This window comes from Podarcis tiliguerta, assembly GCF_965153285.1.
Source record: "Podarcis tiliguerta genome assembly, chromosome: 11".
In the NCBI taxonomy this organism is placed as follows: Eukaryota; Metazoa; Chordata; class Lepidosauria; order Squamata; family Lacertidae; genus Podarcis; species Podarcis tiliguerta.
In genome coordinates, this window is record NC_139544.1 from 50,992,223 (window position 1) to 51,011,153 (window position 18,931).

The following is an 18,931-nucleotide window of genomic DNA, read 5'->3' on the forward strand; positions in this document are numbered from 1 at the left end:
GCGCGACTCCTGCGGGCTTTTCAACCAGGAGGGAGAAGGGACTGAAACGGCCAGTCAGTCCCTTCTCCCTCCTCGGGGAAAAGCCCCCAAGAGGGGCGCGCTCTTCAAAGGGTGCACAGCTCCTGCGGGCTTTTCTACGCGGTGGGGGAATTCCCCCACCTCCTAGAAAAGCCAGCAGAAGCCCCGGAGCCCCTTTAAAGAGCGCACGGCTTTTGCCTGCTTTTGCGGGAGGTGGGGGAATTCCCCCATCTCCCACAAAAGCCCACAGGTGGGTTGGAGAGTAGCGGGATGGCGTCGCACGCCTTCCCGCTGCCCCCCATCCTCTGGGGCTGGCCATGGGGGAAGCGCTGCTTTCCCCACCACCAGCCTCAAAGCCGGGTCGGAGAGTAGCGGGAAGGCGTTGCGCGCCTTCCCGCTGCCCCCATCCTCTGGGGCTGGCGATGGAGGAGGCGCTGCTTTCCCAAACCCCAGCTCAAAGAGCAGACTCTCCTGGCTTCAGCGGAAGCAATGCAAAGCCTCCAGAGCGCAGGCTTCGGAGGCTTCGCGTTGCTATCGCTGAAGCCAAGGAGCCTGCATTCGCCCCATAAGACGCACACACATTTCCCCTTCATTTTTGGAGGGGGAAAAGTGCGTCTTATAGGGCGAAAAATACGGTATATGGTATATGGCCTGTCACTGCCTTCCAGTTTTTCATCATTAATTAATTCCACGAAAAGGAGGATGACTGAGCCAGTAAAACTTCTTTAGAGAGCAAGATATAAATGGCAACTCACTGGTAGTTAGAAAAGACAAAGGCAGAGTTGGGAGTTGTGTGTGAACCTCGAAGTGGGAAGCTGCAGGCTGCAGGCTAGGAGAGACAGAGCCATGCCTGATTCCTACTTGAAATTAAGGCTGCAGCTATGAGAGAAGCACGACCCTCTTGGGGTGTTAATGCTGTGAACCCCTCCATTGTAGGTTTAGGCTGCATATATGTGCAAGTTAAACTCGTATCCTAAAGACACTGCAGTCTCCACTGCCCCTCATTCCGAGGAAAATGAACCCTGAGTAAGAGCCTGGAAGAGTTTGGGGTGGCATTTTGCGATTTTATCATGTGAATATAATTGTAATAAATAATAATAACATAATAACAACTTAGGTCCAACCTACACAAGCTGCAATATGTGGTTAATATAATCAGGCTAATATCATCACCCCGAGACGGGGTGAGCTCCCGTTAAAGTGCAAGTAGATAAATAGGTACTGCTCCGGCGGGAAGGTAAACGGCGTTTCCATGCGCTGCTCTGGTTTCGCCAGAAGCGGCTCAGTCATGCTGGCCACATGACCCAGAAAAACTGTCTACAGACAAACTTCGGCTCCCTCGGCCAGTAAAGCGAGATGAGCACCACAACCCCAGAGTCGTCTGCCACTGGACTTAACAGTCAGGGGTCCCTTTACCTTTGAGTAAATATGACAGCATTGCACTGTAATACTGCCACCCTGTATGCACTTACTAGGGAGTAAATCTGATGATGCTGGGTGGATCTCACTTCAAACTGAACCTTCAGAGGTTTGCGCTTTGAGATGACCACTTCAAACGAGCTTTCTAGGGATTAAGGGCTGTTTTACTTTTGAGTAAATGTGTTTAGGAGTCCCACAGCAAGCTGGTTTGAGAAACTGCTGCTGATCAGATTCTTAGTGTTCTTCAGTAAGGTTGAACATTTCCCACACGAGGAAGCTAATTTGTAGAGCCTCCTAATATGTAGAGAGAACTTTTGATGTTGGAATTCCACATGGGGGAAAACAGGCTATGAGCGGGTTCAGTCCCAGGCCCTGAGCAATGATGTCAGTCTTCTGCAAAAAAACCCCACACGCACACACAAAAACACATCCCCAAAAACAAAAAAACCCTTAAATGAAATGCAAACTAGACAGCTTGGGGCTTGTTGTTTGATGTGTTCTTCTGTAGATTCCAGCATCCCAAAGCTAAGGTCTTGATCTTGCAAATAATCTCTGTATATATTTAAATGCCAGTTGTGGGATGGCGCCTAGAGAAATATGGTGTGTATGTAGAACACAACTGTTTAGCTAGATACAAACTGGCATAGAATGTATAGGAATTCACATTATTACTCTTTTCCTTTTTCATACTTGGGAGCCATAGTTAGAAGCCACCTTTAAATGTTTTTCTTCTATGAATTATATATAGATTTTCTTTTTTTAAAAAACCAAAGTCCTAGGCAGACTTTGGCTAAATACATAAAGCAGAGGAAAGGTTAAAAAGAACAAAGATGCCATTTATTCTAAAAAGGGGGGCTAAGAGCAGTGGGTATAGAATGAATATAGTTTGCATTTCAGGCTCATCTCAAAAGAAGAAGAAGAAGAGTTTGGATTTGATATCCCGCCTTTCACTCCCTTTAAGGAGTCTCAAAGCGGCTAACATTCTCCTTTCCCTTCCTCCCCCACAACAAACACTCTGTGAGGTGAGGGGGGCTGAGAGACTTCAGAGAAGTGTGACTGGCCCAAGGTCACCCAGCAGCTGCATGTGGAGGAGCGGAGACGCGAACCCGGTTCCCCAGATTACGAGACTACCGCTCTTAACCACTACACCACACTGGCTCTCAAAGCCGAAAATTAGTGTTGTACTGAAATCTCTCCTCTAGTTTCTTAAACTGTCTTCTCTCCCCAGCTAGCCCTGTGAAAGAGGCTTCTATTTTCCAACCTCATTCTCAAGGCTTGTGAGGTTTTCTTTAGAACTTTGTTGGATATGGAGTCCTTATCTTTGAAAGGTGGACAAGGTCGTGGGGTATGAGTTTTTATTTCCATTAAGCGTTTCTCCAGCAGCCTGCTTGGCTTTCCTGCACTTCTTGAACTGAAACCTCCTCATGGCACAAGACCTCAGGGTGGCTGTGCACACACACTCCTGTTTACTCAGTGAACAGTGTTCTCCCACTGCTGGTTTGGGAAGCAGTGTGCACGCAGCTTTGGCCACGATCCACATATTCTGTTGTTTCTTATGAAATGCTATGTTTCAATGCATTGTATCCCAAACATGGGCACGGGTGGCACTGTGGTCTGTGATCAGAAGGTCAGTGGTTCGAATCCGCACAATGAGCTCCTGTTGCTCTGTCCCAGCTCCCGCCAACCTAGCAGTTCGAAAGCACACCAGTGCAAGTAGATAAATAGGTACCGCTGTGGCGGGAAGGTAAACGACATTTCCCTGCACTCTTGTTACCGTCATGGTGTTCCATTGCACCAGAAGCGGTTTAGTCCTGCTGACCACATGACAAATGCTGTCTGCAGACAAATGCTGGCTCCCTCGGCCTGAAAGAGAGATGAGTGCTGCAACCCCACAGTCGCCTTAGACTGGGCTTAACCGTCCAGGGGTCCTTTACCTTTACCTTTTATCCCAAACCAGCTTTGCTCCGAATTGAGCAAAAGAACAATCTCGCAGCGTATTGAGCTAGTAATGTGTACGCAGCCAATGTCTTTGACTGAGCTTTAATTGAAATTGAGGAAACGTGCTTAACATGTGCCTGAAATCTGTGTTTTGCTCCAAGTGGGACAATAACCAGCAGTTACAAATTTCACAGAAGTGAATTTTGCTGAAACATTGCAAGGGGGTGGATTGAATGACCGTTGGGGTCCCTTTGTGTTTCTATATATGCTTGCTTATTTTGTTCTTAGGGGAAGCTCTTCCCTTTAATCTTTCTGCTACCTTAAACCCACACCTTTACTATAACTGTAAATTTTGCTAATGTGTGTTACAGTTCTAAGGTGCTGTTAGTCTGTAGCGATTAACACTCCCAGTTGCTTGTTACAGAATGCAATTGCTCTGGGCTTTTAATTATATGTGATTTAAAAAATAATAAACTTTGCATAGCGCTATTAAGAGTTCAAAGCACTTCTCATGCATTATCCAGTGGTAACCTTTACATAAGTGCTATATTAAGGTCACCTAGTTCATGGCAGAAGGTGAAATATGGCATTTGACAGTTGGTCAGCGTAGATGGATTATTTGCACCCTCGCTTCTGCCAAAAGACTGATATTGATTCACTGTAACGATAATACTATGCCCCCCTTTGATCAATGGATGGAAGATATGACGACTCTTGCAACATATGAATAGATTGTTTTTAGACAAAGACTGTATATTGAAAAATATAATGATACTTGGAACGCGTTTACAAAAAATATAATGCCTTGTTAATAATTGTATACACATAGGAATAATAACATTAGATATATACATACGTGTATACATCATATACATATACATATACATATACATATACATATACATATACATATACATACATACATATATTCCAATCAAAAATTGATTGACTCATCACGTATCCCCCATCAATCACCCCTCTCTTACTATCCTCCTGAGAAAAACCCCACCCCACTCTCCCACTATATATAAGGGTCTGGTGACTTCTGTTTCAGTGTATCTGAAGAAGTGTGCATGCACACGAAAGCTTATACCCAGAACAAACTTAGTTGGTCTCTAAGGTGCTACTGGACAATTTTTTTATATATTCCGACTGTGTCAGACCAACATGGCTCCCTACCAGAATCTATTACTTATATATATGTATCGTACTTATATATAGAACTGGGTTACAGATTCAAGCACCTTTTTGGTTTTTCCCCTTCATTTTTTCACTTTGTGTCCCCTGAAAAGTTTCAATATAATATAATTTTATTTTATTTTTTAAAAAAGAAATTGTAACTCTGTGAGGTGCAGACACCCAGAATTCTCTCCCCCCTTTTTTGGGAGGGTGCACTTTGAAGGCAGTTTTAGATACTCAGATATATAAGCTCCTCAAAGCAAGGTCGCAGTTGCCATTTTGGGGCAAGACAGCTCTAAAGTCTTATTTTTCAAATGATGGACTGACAGTGATTGATTCTCGGTTCAACACCTGGCTGGTTCAGATGACAACCTTGAGCTAGGTTAAGACCTTTGAGAAGAAGGAAAGCCCCTTGATCCAGGGACGTTCCACATACATCCTGGCCTATTCCGGCCTCTTTTTCTTAATGGTGAAACAGACCATTCTTTGCAACTGTGAGCAGGGCAGTGTGGGGTAAGTGGAGACGAGCTTCAACAATAAGCTATACTGTTGTTCACTGCTCCTGTTCAGGCTGCACAGAAAAGGCATTTTGATTCCTGGAATCCAATCTGATTGTTCAGATAAAATATAACTGATAGAATTCTACAGGATGGGGTATTAGTGTATGAAAACATAAAGATGCAGCGATTGTGTGTCGAGACCCCGCAGCCATCCCCTCGTTGGAAATAACTCACACAAGGACATGGATATTAGGTTTATGTTATTGGGCAAATTTGGGCCACAACTTTATTGAAATTAAAGAATGTGAGCGGTATTGGCTTAGGCATTGATTGGACCTGACTATATCTGACTCCCATGGACTGCAAGAAGATCAAATGCATCCATTCTTAAGGAAATCAGCCCTGAGTGCTCACTGGAAGGACAGATCCTGAAGCTGAGGCTCCAATACTTTGGCCACCTCATGAGAAGAGAAGACTCACTGGAAAAGACCCTGATGTTGGGAAAGATGGAGGGCAGAAGGAGAAGGGGACGACAGAGGACGAGATGGTTAGACAGTGTTCTCGAAGCTACAAACATGAATCTGACCAAACTGCGGGTGGCAGTGGAAGACAGGAGGGCCTGGCATGCTCTGGTCCATGGGGTCACGAAGAGTCGGACACGACTGAACGACTAAACAACAACAACAACATATCTGACTCCTGCCCATTGTGCAGGAAGTCCAGTAAGGGTAAGCCACCGGTAGGGGGAGTCCTGTCGATGCGAACCAACTCAAGCTCCCCCTGCTGTTTCCGTCGGGGTCATATCAAGGCCCTAGCCCCCAGCCCGGCTTCAGACTAGATCTACACCCCTGGATTCCTTTAACGGAATACCCTTAAGCATGGAGGGGCAGGTGATGGCTACACCTCCCCTCCCCCCTCAAGGTCAAACAATGCCTAACTCAACCCTAACAAAGTTGTGACAATTACTACGAGGTAGGAGAAAACCAAGTGGCCAGTGCCAATTTGCCAAGTGGAAAAATTCCTACCAGGCCCCTCAGACAACCAAGGCGACCAACCAAAGTCCATAGCAAGGCCATTGCCTAACCTGTAAATAGGGAGGGAGGGTGGGTGATTGAGGAAGCGAGCCAAAGAGGAAGTCCTCTGGCTCGCTCCTCTGTTTAAATGGCTCCAGTCACGCCCCCCGGCCAGCGGATTGGCTGGCTAAGCTCTGATGTGGCTGCGATCCCCCCAGGCAACGGAGGACAAGGTCCCCCACCCCCAGGCATGCACCTCCAGATGGTGGAGACGTCATGCGCCCAGGCATCTTCATGTGGCCACAAGTGGCCAATAGCCCAGTGCAAAATGCTCCTGGCACCTGGCAGGTTTTGAACACTGTTTGAAGGCATTGTGAAGATAAAGTTTGCACTCAAACCCGGTCTCTTAGCTGCTACATTTTGCCAAATCACACCGCAGCAGCCCACTTGTTCTTTCTATAGGCTGCCCAGATGCAAGAAAATTCAGTAGTTGAACAAAAAATGGGAATTTTTAACAGAGGTAAATGCAGCTGCTTGCTTGAGCTTCCTTCTTTCTGCAGGACTGTTAAAAGCAGGAATGTGGAACCATTTTCAGACCGAGGGCCGCATGTCCTTCTGGGCCAGCTTCTGAGGGCCAGAAGCGGGCAGAGCAGTGAATACACCAGCAAAAGACCAGGGACTTTGAACAGTCGCACCATTGCTAGCCTCAAAACAGTCGGCCGGCACGAGTGCCGTTGTTGCTAGTTGAATGTGATGAGTTCTTTTCATGATCTTTGCAGTGAAAGGTAATCTGAGCCTGTGGCACGGCAGCGGGTGTGTGTTTTGACTCTTAGGTAATGGGGTTTGGCAGTGGGGAAGCAAGCCTTCAAGTGCTGTTGTACTCGACGAAGTTTCCCTTTCAAGCTTGGTTCCCTCTGACTGAGCAAATCCTTCACTTTTAAGTATTGGGTTGTGCATTCCAAGCTGCAAAGGCGGCATCTGGAAACCCTGCTGTCAGGGGTGTTGCGGCCAGGGAAATGGAGCTGGGAGCTGGTGTCTACCTGTCCCTTGTCAACAGGCTTGTTTGCCTTCTGACGCAGTTGCGCTGTGCAAACCCGCTGAAAGAGATGAGATTGCAGAGGCGTTGTTTAAGGCAACAGGGTGTGCTGTGGTGGCTTCCTGGTTGGTTGAAAAGCAGCAACTCTTTCATAAAGGCCCAGAGGTTCTTTAGAAGGCCTTTTTGCGAATCTGGCACCTTCCAGATGTTTTGGACTACAACTCCTGTTATGTACTGCGTTGAATAGGATCCAAAATGCAGCGGTCTGATTGGTCCTAGAACAATAGGATCCAGAATGCAGCAGTCTGATTGGTCCACAGGAGCCACCCAATCCAGCTCCAGGTGGAAGTGAATCCGCAACCTGATTGGCCTTCAGGAGAATCCTGGAATTAGCCAATCACGTGGGGCCCATTGTGTAAATAATGTATATAAAGCAGACATTCTGGGGGAACTTCCATTCCTCCTCACCACCATGAGCTGAATAAAGAGCATGAAATCCACTCTCGACTCTGAGTATATTTCAACTCCCATGAGCCCCAGTGAAAAATGATTGGTGCTGCTGCTGCTGATACAAGGATAGGCAGTGCTTTTTTCAGCTGGACCGTGCAGGAGCGCAGTTCTGGCGCCTCTTCGATGGGTACCATTTTGGACCGGCGCTCCTCCTGCCCGCTTCCTGCCTTTACGAACTGCTGAGAAGCCCAAAACAAATATTTCAAGTCGAAACAGAAGCTGGCCGGCATGTGCGAGTCTACACTTTTCAAGGATCTGTGACTCCACCAGGCTTCTAGCTGCTCCCAGCCTGCAAAGCAGGGCCAATTCAGATTTCTTTTTCTTCAGTCCTTTTGTGTAGCAGCTGTGGCCTTGAAGCTTTCTAGCCAAGCCTCTACCATTGCACGAAGGCCGTTCTGAGCTGCCCTAGCCACCCACTTGAATCTAAGAGAACGAGGGCTGCAGGGTGTGTGTGTGTGATTTTAGCATAGTTGAATGACGCCCTATTTGTGGCAGATGGAAGGTTATCTATCTTGTGTGTGGAGGAGGAGAGATAATATGACTGGTCTTTCACATTAGGAAATGATGTGTCACCCACATGAATGAGTGGCCTTATTAACTGAGGTTGGTTCCTTGACTAATTACATTAGTAAGAGCCACCGTGTAATTTTTTTAAAAGTCCATCTGAACAGAGTATCTCTTTTCAAGTGGTTTTATTGGGTGGACTTCCTCTTCAAGCCTTCTTCTGAAACATTGGTTTTATAAAGGCAAATAATAGGAACCTGGTTCTTAAAACAGGCATTTAATCCTTTTTTTAAAGCAGTATTTCTGTCCATGTTTCATCCAGATGTTCTGAATTTTGCTAGATAGTTCTACTTCCTCCACACAAACCCCATTCACATCTGCTGTACTTCTGAACCTGCTGCAAATTATTACCGGGTTCCAGTGAGCTGTGCCGTCTGATCTATGTTCCCGTTGCAGGGGCCTTCACCCTTCCAAAATGCGTGGAGATGGAAGGAACTTGTAAAAGCCTCCAGAGAGCCAGCATGCTGCAAATGGTTAGAAGCAGGTGCTGGGGAAACCTTTGGCCCTCCAGATGTTGCTAAACTACATTTCACATCAGCTCTGGCCAGTGGCTGTGCAAGCTTTTCTTTTTTTTAATTGCGCCAGGAGGCCTGTGAAACAACAGTGGCTTTAGTCAGCAAAGGAAACTAGGAGGAGAAAACTGCTTGATGGTTTAGTTATACAGTGGTACCTCGAGTTAAGTACTTAATTCGTTCCGGAGGTCCGTACTTAACCTGAAACTGTTCTTAACCCGAAGCACCACTTTAGCTAATGGGGCCTCCTGCTGCTGCCACGCTGCCGGAGCACGATTTCTGTTCTCATCCTGAAGCAAAGTTCTTAACCTGAAGCACTATTTCTGGGTTAGCGGAGTCTGTATCATGAAGCATATGTAACCCGAGGTACCACTGTATATTTAAGGAGACGTGTATCAGGAACCTGTAAGTGCAGTTTTAATTTCGAAACGTCTATTTTAAAGCAGCGCCACTTTCATTCTGACTCTCTTGTGTGAGCCTAGGAATCCTAACGCTCTGCAAAAAGGAGTCATACCACTTCAGCTGGGCTCCTGGAGCCACGTGGCTTTGGGGAAGCTTCAAAGCCGCATTGCAAAGAGAATACCTGATCTCTGGGCATTTGCCCTGAAGAACAAGCTTCTGAACTGAGTTTGAAAAGGCAGAATCCTTTTGTATGCCGCCAGACGCCTGCAATATTTTGAGGACCGTTTTAGCCAAGCTGCAAGAGATCTTTGATGAGAATGAGCACGTCCACTAGCGTCTGTAGGCAGGTCCGCACAAGTATTGATCCCTTGTCACTCAGCTGCTTAGCACTTGGGGCTTGATGTACATGCTCATTGTTTGGCAATGGCACCATGTGTGAATGAGCTGTCGTGGATCTTATGCATCAGCTCAATGGCAGCATTTTCACCGCCATTGGTGCTTGCACTCATTTTGCAGTTGTCAAGTAGATGAAAACTGGGTGCTGGACAAGAATGTGTGAATGAGGTCTTGATGAATTTTGAACATGGCAGCTGTCTCCATTAGGAAGTATCTCAAATAAACTGTGGGATATCCCCGAGGGGTCAAACGGTTCCTCCCAAAAAAGTGAATTGGATTTTTTTCCTTCTTTTTTGCTATATTTAACTACTGTGTCTGGCAAAGGAGCTTAGGCTGAGAGATGGTGATTTGCCAGAATCCACCCACTGAGCTGCTTGGTTCAGTAGAAACCAGAACCTGAATTTCTCACGTCCTACTCACGTCCTGTTCACTGCAGAGCAGGGTCGATTGCACATTTCATGGCAGCCAGCTGGCCGCGTTTTTGCCCTGGTGTTTCCTGTGGAGAGCACGCAGAGTGCAAAGGAGTGGTGCATGTTCCCCTAACTGCACATTAGGCGTGTTTCAAGGACACACTGGTGTGTGTCTGCCTTGCCCTTACTGCAAAGTATTTGGAGATACACTGCTCCTCCTTGTAAACCATGTGCGTGGTCCAAACAGAAGCGTAAAAGCAAGTGTGCCTGGTGGTGCAAAGTGTGGATTGGCTGCAAAGATGTTGGTTAAACACCTGGTAGAAGCCCAGATGGGACGCAGGTGGAGCTGTGGGTTAAACCACAGAGTCCAGGACTTGCCGATCAGAAGGTCGGTGGTTCGAATCCCCATGACGGGGTGAGCTCCCATTGCTCTGTCCCTGCTCCTGCCAACCTAGCAGTTCGAAAGCACGTCAAAGTACAAGTAGATAAGTAGGTACCACTCTGGCGGGAAGGTAAACGGCATTTCCGTTTGCTGCTCTGGTTCGCCAGAAGCAGCTTAGTCATGCTGGCCACATGACCCAGAAGCAGTCTGCGGACAAATGCCGGCTCCCTCGGCCAGCAAAGCGAGATGAGCACCGCAACCCCAGAGTTGGTCACGACTGGACCTAATGGTCACGGGTCCCTTTACCTTTACCTTTAGAAGCCCAGATTTGCCCCTTCGTTTTTCTTTTAAAGCAGGCTTGGCCAACACTAATCTCTGCTGAAAGACCAGCAACTTTAGTGGCCTTGTTTTCTTGACAGCTTTCAATTCCAGCTGGTCATTGTAAGACTTCTGTTAATGAAAAAAACGGTCCCCAAGCTTGCTTTCTTCCTCTTCCTCTTCCCTCCCACTCCCCTTTCCTTTGGTGTTGTGACTTCTGACCCTGGTCCTTGAGTTTACAATCAGTCTTATAGGTGGCGTTTTTAACCTACTCTGCCCCTCTCCTTTTTTGTGCTGAAGCGAAGGATGAAAAAGTTGTTTTATATTTATTCGATTTATATACTGCCCTTTATTGTAGGATCTCAGGGTGGTGTACAACATTAGAAACACATCACAAAACATCACTGACAAAAATAAAATAAAAAGCACACTGACAGGCAGCCTAACAGTAAAATAATAACAATCTATTAGTGATATAAATCAATTAGTACGTATCAATTATATATTGTAAATCAATTACTGATCTAGGGACCGGTGTAGGCTCAGTGGTCAGGAATGAATCTGTCGCAAGCTCAGGGAACCTCTTGCCTGCAGTCTGAATGTGGCCATTCAGTTCTATTCCTCCAGCATTCAGGATTCTTCCCTTCCTTGGCTCAACTTGGTGCCTTCGGTGACTGCTTTTGTCTGGCTGGAATGTGTCCTTGAACAAAGGATGGAAATATGTTTAAACCTCTGACCTTTGCACAGCTGGATTGTAACTGCTGTGCATAGGAAGGTCATAACCATTCCTTTGCTGTCCTTTAGACTCTGGCCCGGCTTGTCATGTCTCCCCACCCCACCCCCGGCAATAAAAAGGTTGCTTATAAGGAAATGCGGCCTTTGGGCAGAAAAAGACGTGTGTTAAAAGCTCCACAATGCCAGTTACTGGAAACCATGGCGGTGAAAGTGCCTCTGTGTTGGGTCTGGTTTGCAGTTTTTCCTGCAGGCAACTGGTTGGCCACAGGATGCTGGATTTAGGTGGGCCTTTGGCCTGATCCATTGGTGGCGCTGTGGGTTAAACCACAGAGCCTAGGACTTGCCAATCAGAAGGTCGGTGGTTCGAATCCCCGCGACAGGGTGAGCTCCCGTTGCTTGGTCCCTGCTCCTGCCAACCTAGCAGTTCGAAAGCATGGCAGTGCAAGTAGATAAATAGGTACCTTCCGGTGGGAAGGTAAACAGTGTTTCCGTGCACTGCTCTGGTTCTCCAGAAGCGGCTTAGTTATGCTGGCCACATGACCCAGAAACTGTATGCCGGCTCCCTCAACCAATAAAGCGAGATGAGCGCCGCAACCCCGGAGTCGGTCACGACTGGACCTAACGGTCAAGGGTCACTTTACCTTTACCTTACCTTGGCCTGATCCAGCCAGGGGTATTAAGTTCTGAATGAAGCATTTCTCATTCTCCTCTTCTTTATATTTGCAGTCCGAGTGGGAAGAAATTCCGAAGCAAGCCCCAGTTGTCGAGATACCTGGGGAACACTGTTGACCTCAGCAGTTTTGACTTCAGGACAGGGAAGATGATGCCTAGTAAATTACAGAAGAACAAGCAGAGGTTAAGGAACGATTCGCTCAGTCAAAACAAGGTTTGTTCGCAAGCACACTTTATAGATGTGTCAGTTCCATAAACTCTGACATCTCTCATATATATATATATAAATATATTTGCTTTCGTAGATTTTCACGGGTACAGGAATGCAGGTTTTGGTGTCCTCGGGTGTCTTCCCGTGTAAAAGTTGGGGTGTCTAGGCGACGTTTCGACGAGGTCTCACTCGTCATCTTCAGGCTGGTGCTTTCGGCTTCTTGTTACTGGAACAGAGCAGGATCTCAGTGTTTGAGTTCCTATAAATACTGTTGAGGAGGTGTGGTGTATAGCCTCCAATGTTCTGGGCAGAGAGGAGGTTCCCAGGCTAGTGTGCCTTTTCTTCTTTTGTTCCTTAATTACTTGAGGGATATCTTGAGTGATTTCTTGAGTGATTTCCTGAATCCCACTTAGGTGGGTCATTAGGTGTGGATTAGTTGCTAAAGCCTTCGTGTCTTGAACTCTTGAACTTTGTGAAGAGTTTTTCTGAGAAGATGGCTGTACTGCACTTGGTTGTGCTCTGGCTTGGCTTCGTGTATAGGGGCGAGCTGTGGTTTTGTGGCCTGTGCCAGCCAGATCTGTGTAGGGATTGCAGGGGGGTGCAGCATCCGGAGGTGCCACCCTGGTTTGGCTACTGGATGGTGTCTGTAATTTATCTGTGGAGAGGGTCTGGGTTTGGGTCTGGTGTGGTTGATTGGTGATGGCGTTCTGTGTGCCTCTGGATCTGGTGTCAGATTTTGTGGGGAGGGCTAATTTCCAGATGTCTGGCAAGCGGGATGTGTCGTCACGCTTGTTCATGTTGTGAGGGTGTTTCTCTATCTCGATGGCTTCCATGATTATTCTCTTGTGGTGATGTTCCATGTTAAAGAGCAATTTGGAATCTGCAAAATTAATTTCGTGTCCTGTTTCTTTCATGTGTTGGAAAAGAGAGGAAGTTTTTTCTTCTTTTTTGACGGCATTCTTGTGTTCTGCGATCCGTGCATTTATTCGTCTGTTTGTTTGTCCAATGTACGTGGCTGGGCAGACTTTGCAGGGTATTTCATAGACCCCTTGGTTTTCCAACTGAATTTTATCCTTGGGGTTTCTGAGGATATTGGCTATTTTTTGGTTGGTGCAAAAGGCTGTTTTGATATTGTGTTTATGGAGGATTTTGCTAATTTTATCTGTAGTGCCCTTGATATAAGGAAGGAGGGCTATGCCATTGTTTTCTTCTGTGTCTTGGTTTTTGGGGGGTGTTTCTTTTTGGATTAGCTTCGTAACCCTGTTTTGCTGGTATCCATTGGCAATTAACACATTTGAGAGATTCTGTAACTCAGTTGTCAAGTGGTCTTCGTCAGCCAGGCGTTTGGTTCTGGAGATGAGAGTCTTGGCTACGGAGTTTATTTGTGCAGGGTGGTGGTGTGATTGTGCATGTAAGTAGCGGTTGGTGTGTGTTTTTTTCCGGTAGATAGTGTGTCCTAGGGAGCCATCAGGTTTTTTGTAGATTAGGACGTCAAGGAAGGGAAGTTGGTTGTTGGCTTCTATTTCCATAGTGAACTTTGGCTCAGATATGTTGACGACACCTTTGTAATTTGGCCACACGGGAAGGAAAAACTGGATAGCTTCCTCACACATCTCAACAGCCTACACCCCAAAATACAATTCACTATGGAAATAGAAGCCAACAACCAACTTCCCTTCCTTGACGTCCTAATCTACAAAAAACCTGATGGCTCCCTAGGACACACTATCTACCGGAAAAAAACACACACCAACCGCTACTTACATGCACAATCACACCACCACCCTGCACAAATAAACTCCGTAGCCAAGACTCTCATCTCCAGAACCAAACGCCTGGCTGACGAAGACCACTTGACAACTGAGTTACAGAATCTCTCAAATGTGTTAATTGCCAATGGATACCAGCAAAACAGGGTTACGAAGCTAATCCAAAAAGAAACACCCCCCAAAAACCAAGACACAGAAGAAAACAATGGCATAGCCCTCCTTCCTTATATCAAGGGCACTACAGATAAAATTAGCAAAATCCTCCATAAACACAATATCAAAACAGCCTTTTGCACCAACCAAAAAATAGCCAATATCCTCAGAAACCCCAAGGATAAAATTCAGTTGGAAAACCAAGGGGTCTATGAAATACCCTGCAAAGTCTGCCCAGCCACGTACATTGGACAAACAAACAGACGAATAAATGCACGGATCGCAGAACACAAGAATGCCGTCAAAAAAGAAGAAAAAACTTCCTCTCTTTTCCAACACATGAAAGAAACAGGACACGAAATTAATTTTGCAGATTCCAAATTGCTCTTTAACATGGAACATCACCACAAGAGAATAATCATGGAAGCCATCGAGATAGAGAAACACCCTCACAACATGAACAAGCGTGACGACACATCCCGCTTGCCAGACATCTGGAAATTAGCCCTCCCCACAAAATCTGACACCAGATCCAGAGGCACACAGAACGCCATCACCAATCAACCACACCAGACCCAAACCCAGACCCTCTCCACAGATAAATTACAGACACCATCCAGTAGCCAAACCAGGGTGGCACCTCCGGATGCTGCACCCCCCTGCAATCCCTACACAGATCTGGCTGGCACAGGCCACAAAACCACAGCTCGCCCCTATACACGAAGCCAAGCCAGAGCACAACCAAGTGCAGTACAGCCATCTTCTCAGAAAAACTCTTCACAAAGTTCAAGAGTTCAAGACACGAAGGCTTTAGCAACTAATCCACACCTAATGACCCACCTAAGTGGGATTCAGGAAATCACTCAAGAAATCACTCAAGATATCCCTCAAGTAATTAAGGAACAAAAGAAGAAAAGGCACACTAGCCTGGGAACCTCCTCTCTGCCCAGAACATTGGAGGCTATACACCACACCTCCTCAACAGTATTTATAGGAACTCAAACACTGAGATCCTGCTCTGTTCCAGTAACAAGAAGCCGAAAGCACCAGCCTGAAGATGACGAGTGAGACCTCGTCGAAACGTCGCCTAGACACCCCAACTTTTACACGGGAAGACACCCGAGGACACCAAAACCTGCATTCCTGTACCCGTGAAAATCTACGAAAGCATATATATATATATATATATAAGGAACAATAGTCCTTGTTTGTTCACACCTCCTGCCAGCTTCCCCTAACATCTTTGCATTTATCTTGATCAGTGATGGAGGTGTTTGCTTGGGTTTTCGGTTTCATTTTATTTCATTTTTTTTTGCAATGCTCCAGCAGTGACAAAATAAATAGAAGTAAGCCTGGAACATAACCCTTGAAAATAATTCAACAAAACTTCTGCGTGTATAATCAAAGGTACCAAATGTCGGTGCTTTCCATCTGTATGATGAACAACGATAAGGCTGACAAAACACTTCCAGGGAACATTTTGACGCGACAGGTGATGCCAAGAGATTACCTGGTGCATTTTCACAATGTTGTCAATGCCATTTGTTATCTGGGGAGCAAAAGTAGGTTTTTTTGGCAGGAAGGCTGTATCTTGCCAGTGTGTGCATTAAAGGGTATTGCAGGGGCCGATCTTCAGACCAGGATTCCACTAGTTAAGGGATCAATGATCTGTATTGCTCTCATCCTCCCTGCAAATGGCAGAAAGACAATGGGCTGAATTCAAAGCGGTTTGGCATTCCTTTTCCCCACTGGCACCTCCATTCTCTCTCTCCTCCCCAGATGATGATGATAATAATAATAATAATAATAATTTTTATTTATACCCCGCCCTTCCCAGCCTAGACCAGGCTCAGGGCGGCTAACACCCAATATAAAAACAAATTGATTGAAATACAACTTAAAAACAAGATTAAAACATTAAAACATTAAAATACAGCCTCATTTCAATGGAAACTCAAATCAAAAACTTTTGGGGGATGAAACATCAAGTCTTCACCAAGGCTGGTCCTACGTGGGCCAGAAAAAAGCCAGGGAAGTCCCCAGATAGGAGTTCCATCACAGAAGGAGAAAGGAAAGAGGGGTAGGGGATCAAGTTGATTCCAAGCCGAAGGGCAGGCGGAACAACTCTGTCTCACAGGCCCTGCGGAAAGAAATCAGATCCTGCAGGGCTCTGGTCTCATGAGACAGAGCGTTCCACCAGGCCGGAGCCAGTGTTGAAAAGGCCCTGGCTCTGGTTGAGGCTAATCTGACTTCCTTAGGGCCTGGGACCTCTAGGGTGTTGCTATTTATGGACCTTAAGGTCCTCCGTGGGGCATACCGGGAGATCTTCTCCAGAGGCTCCCATCTCCCCCTGGGCCTGATTTAGAGGGTGCACAGGAAAGGGTCTGCAGGGGAAAGGAGTGGGGTAGTTCTCCTCTTGTGCTAGCAGAACAGAAGTAGTAGATCGTTACCTTTGCATGGTGGATCAGTGTTACTTGGTGCAGGAATCTTTTTTCGGTTGCTGATACAGGTCTGTCTCAGAGCAGGGCTTTCAGTGTGGCTGCCCCTGTTCTGAGGAACAGCATTCCTGTCGAGAAATCACTGGAGTGCCCTAGCTGCACCTACAAGGAAGCAAACAGAGAACAATCTTGTTCTGACAAGCTTTTCCAGCTGCACAAAGAGGCCTCTGCCAACAGGTGTCTGCTTTGTATTGTTTCAGGACACATTTGCCTTGCTAGCTCAGTTGGTAAGAGCATAAGACTCGTAATCTCAGGGTTGTGTGTTCAAGCCCCTTGTTGGGCTTGCAGGGGTCTAGGATTCTATGATCTTCTGTTTAGTTGTTGCTTTGTGACTGTTTTTCTTAGATTTTGTATATCAACAAATATCTAGATATTTGTTGAAGGCTGATTGATGGATAATAAATTAGAAATGGAGCCATTACTTCTCTCGTAAAAACATAAGAAGGGCTTGCTGGATTAGGCCAATGGCCCCTCAAGTCCAGCATCCTATTCTCACAGTGGCCAACCAGAGGCCCCTGGGAAAACAGCAAGCAGGATTCGAACACAAGACCACTCTCCCCTCCTGGGTTTTTCAGCAACTGGTATTCAGATGCATTTCTGCCCTCCACTGCGGAGACAGAGCATAGGCATTATGGCTGGCTAATTCTCTTTTAAAGCCATCTAGCTTGGTGGCTGTTTCAGTGCTGTTTTGTCTTCTTTCCCCTTCCTTAGTGACCCTAAACCAGCCTTTCTCAACCTGTGGGACCCCAGATATTGTTGAACTACAATTCCCATCACCCATAGCTAGCAAGGCCAGAGCTCAGGGATGATGGGAGTTGTAGTGCAACAACATCTGGGGACCCACAGGTTGAGAACCACTGCCCTAGACCATGGGTAGGCAACCTAAGGCCCGGGGGCCGGATGCGGCCCAATCGCCTTCTAAATCCGGCCCGCAGATGGTCCGGGAATCAGCGTGTTTTTACATGAGTAGAATGTGTGCTTTAATTTAAAATGCATCTCTGAGTTATTTGTGGGGCATAGGAGTTCGTTCAATTTTTTTCCAAAATATAGTCTGGCCCCCCACAAAGTCTCAGGGACAGGGGACTGGCCCCCTGCTGAAAAAGGTTGCTGACTCCTGCCCTGTGAGGTCAATCAGTGAGGTGTTCCCTGCCAATTGGATCACTGATTGACCTCACAGGAAATCAGCATTCCAGACAGTTACAGCCCCCTTCCAATGTGATCCTGGAAAAGCACTTCAGGAAGGGGATGCTTCTGGCTACTGTGAAAAATGTTCTACATATGTTCTTTCAGCTTGGCTCCAGGTGAAAAACATCCTTGCATCAAAATGTCCCCACATAAAAACCTCCCTCTTCAGTAACCCTGCATGCAGGCAAGCAAAAGGCATTATCACATGGGTAGGCAAACTAAGGCCCGGGGGCCGGATCCGGCCCAATTGCCATCTAAATCTGGCCCCTGGACAGTCCGGGAATCAGCGTGTTTTTACATGAGTAGAATGTGTCCTTTTATTTAAAGTGCATCTCTGGGTTATTTGTGGGGCATAGGAATTCGTTCACCCCCCCAAAAAAATATAATCTGGCCCTCCACAAGGTCTGAGGGACAGTGGACTGGCCCCCTGCTGCAAAAGTTTGCTGACCCCTGCATTATCAGAATTCCAACCAGGTAGAAATCTCATGTAGGATGTGAAGCAGGGACCGCAGAGGGTGTGTGTGGCTGTGGCTGTCATGTAGTGAGAGTCCCGAGGGCCAGGTAAAAAGGCTTGGAGGGCCACATTTGCCTCCACCCTTGCCATACATGCATAGATAAGCTGGTCTATGAAATTTCCCCAAAGCGTATTTTATCATAGTGACTCTTTCTTTAAAAAACATTTGGTGTTCAGGAGGGAAATGCGAGCAAGTTCTTGCATGTCCCGCTGTGATTACCAGCCATGTAATAACTTCTCTTGTTTCCCCGTTCTGCTTATCAGCTGTGCGATAACATGTGGTTTTTCTCCTGTCTTCGAATAGGGCAAACCAGATTTAAACACAACACTGCCAATCAGACAAACGGCGTCTATTTTTAAACAGCCGGTCACCAAAGTTACCAACCATCCTAGCAACAAAGTGAAGTCCGATCCACAGCGAGTGATTGAGCAGCCCAGACAGGTAACTGGGGGCGATGGGTGGTTTGGGGCTGATACGGCCCAGAAGGACAACAATTGGAAACTATTTTGTCACAGAGGAAATGACGTGAAATATTGGGACACCTGCCAATTGGCAGTTGTGGTCAAATATCCACCACTGTATTCCATTTTTATTAC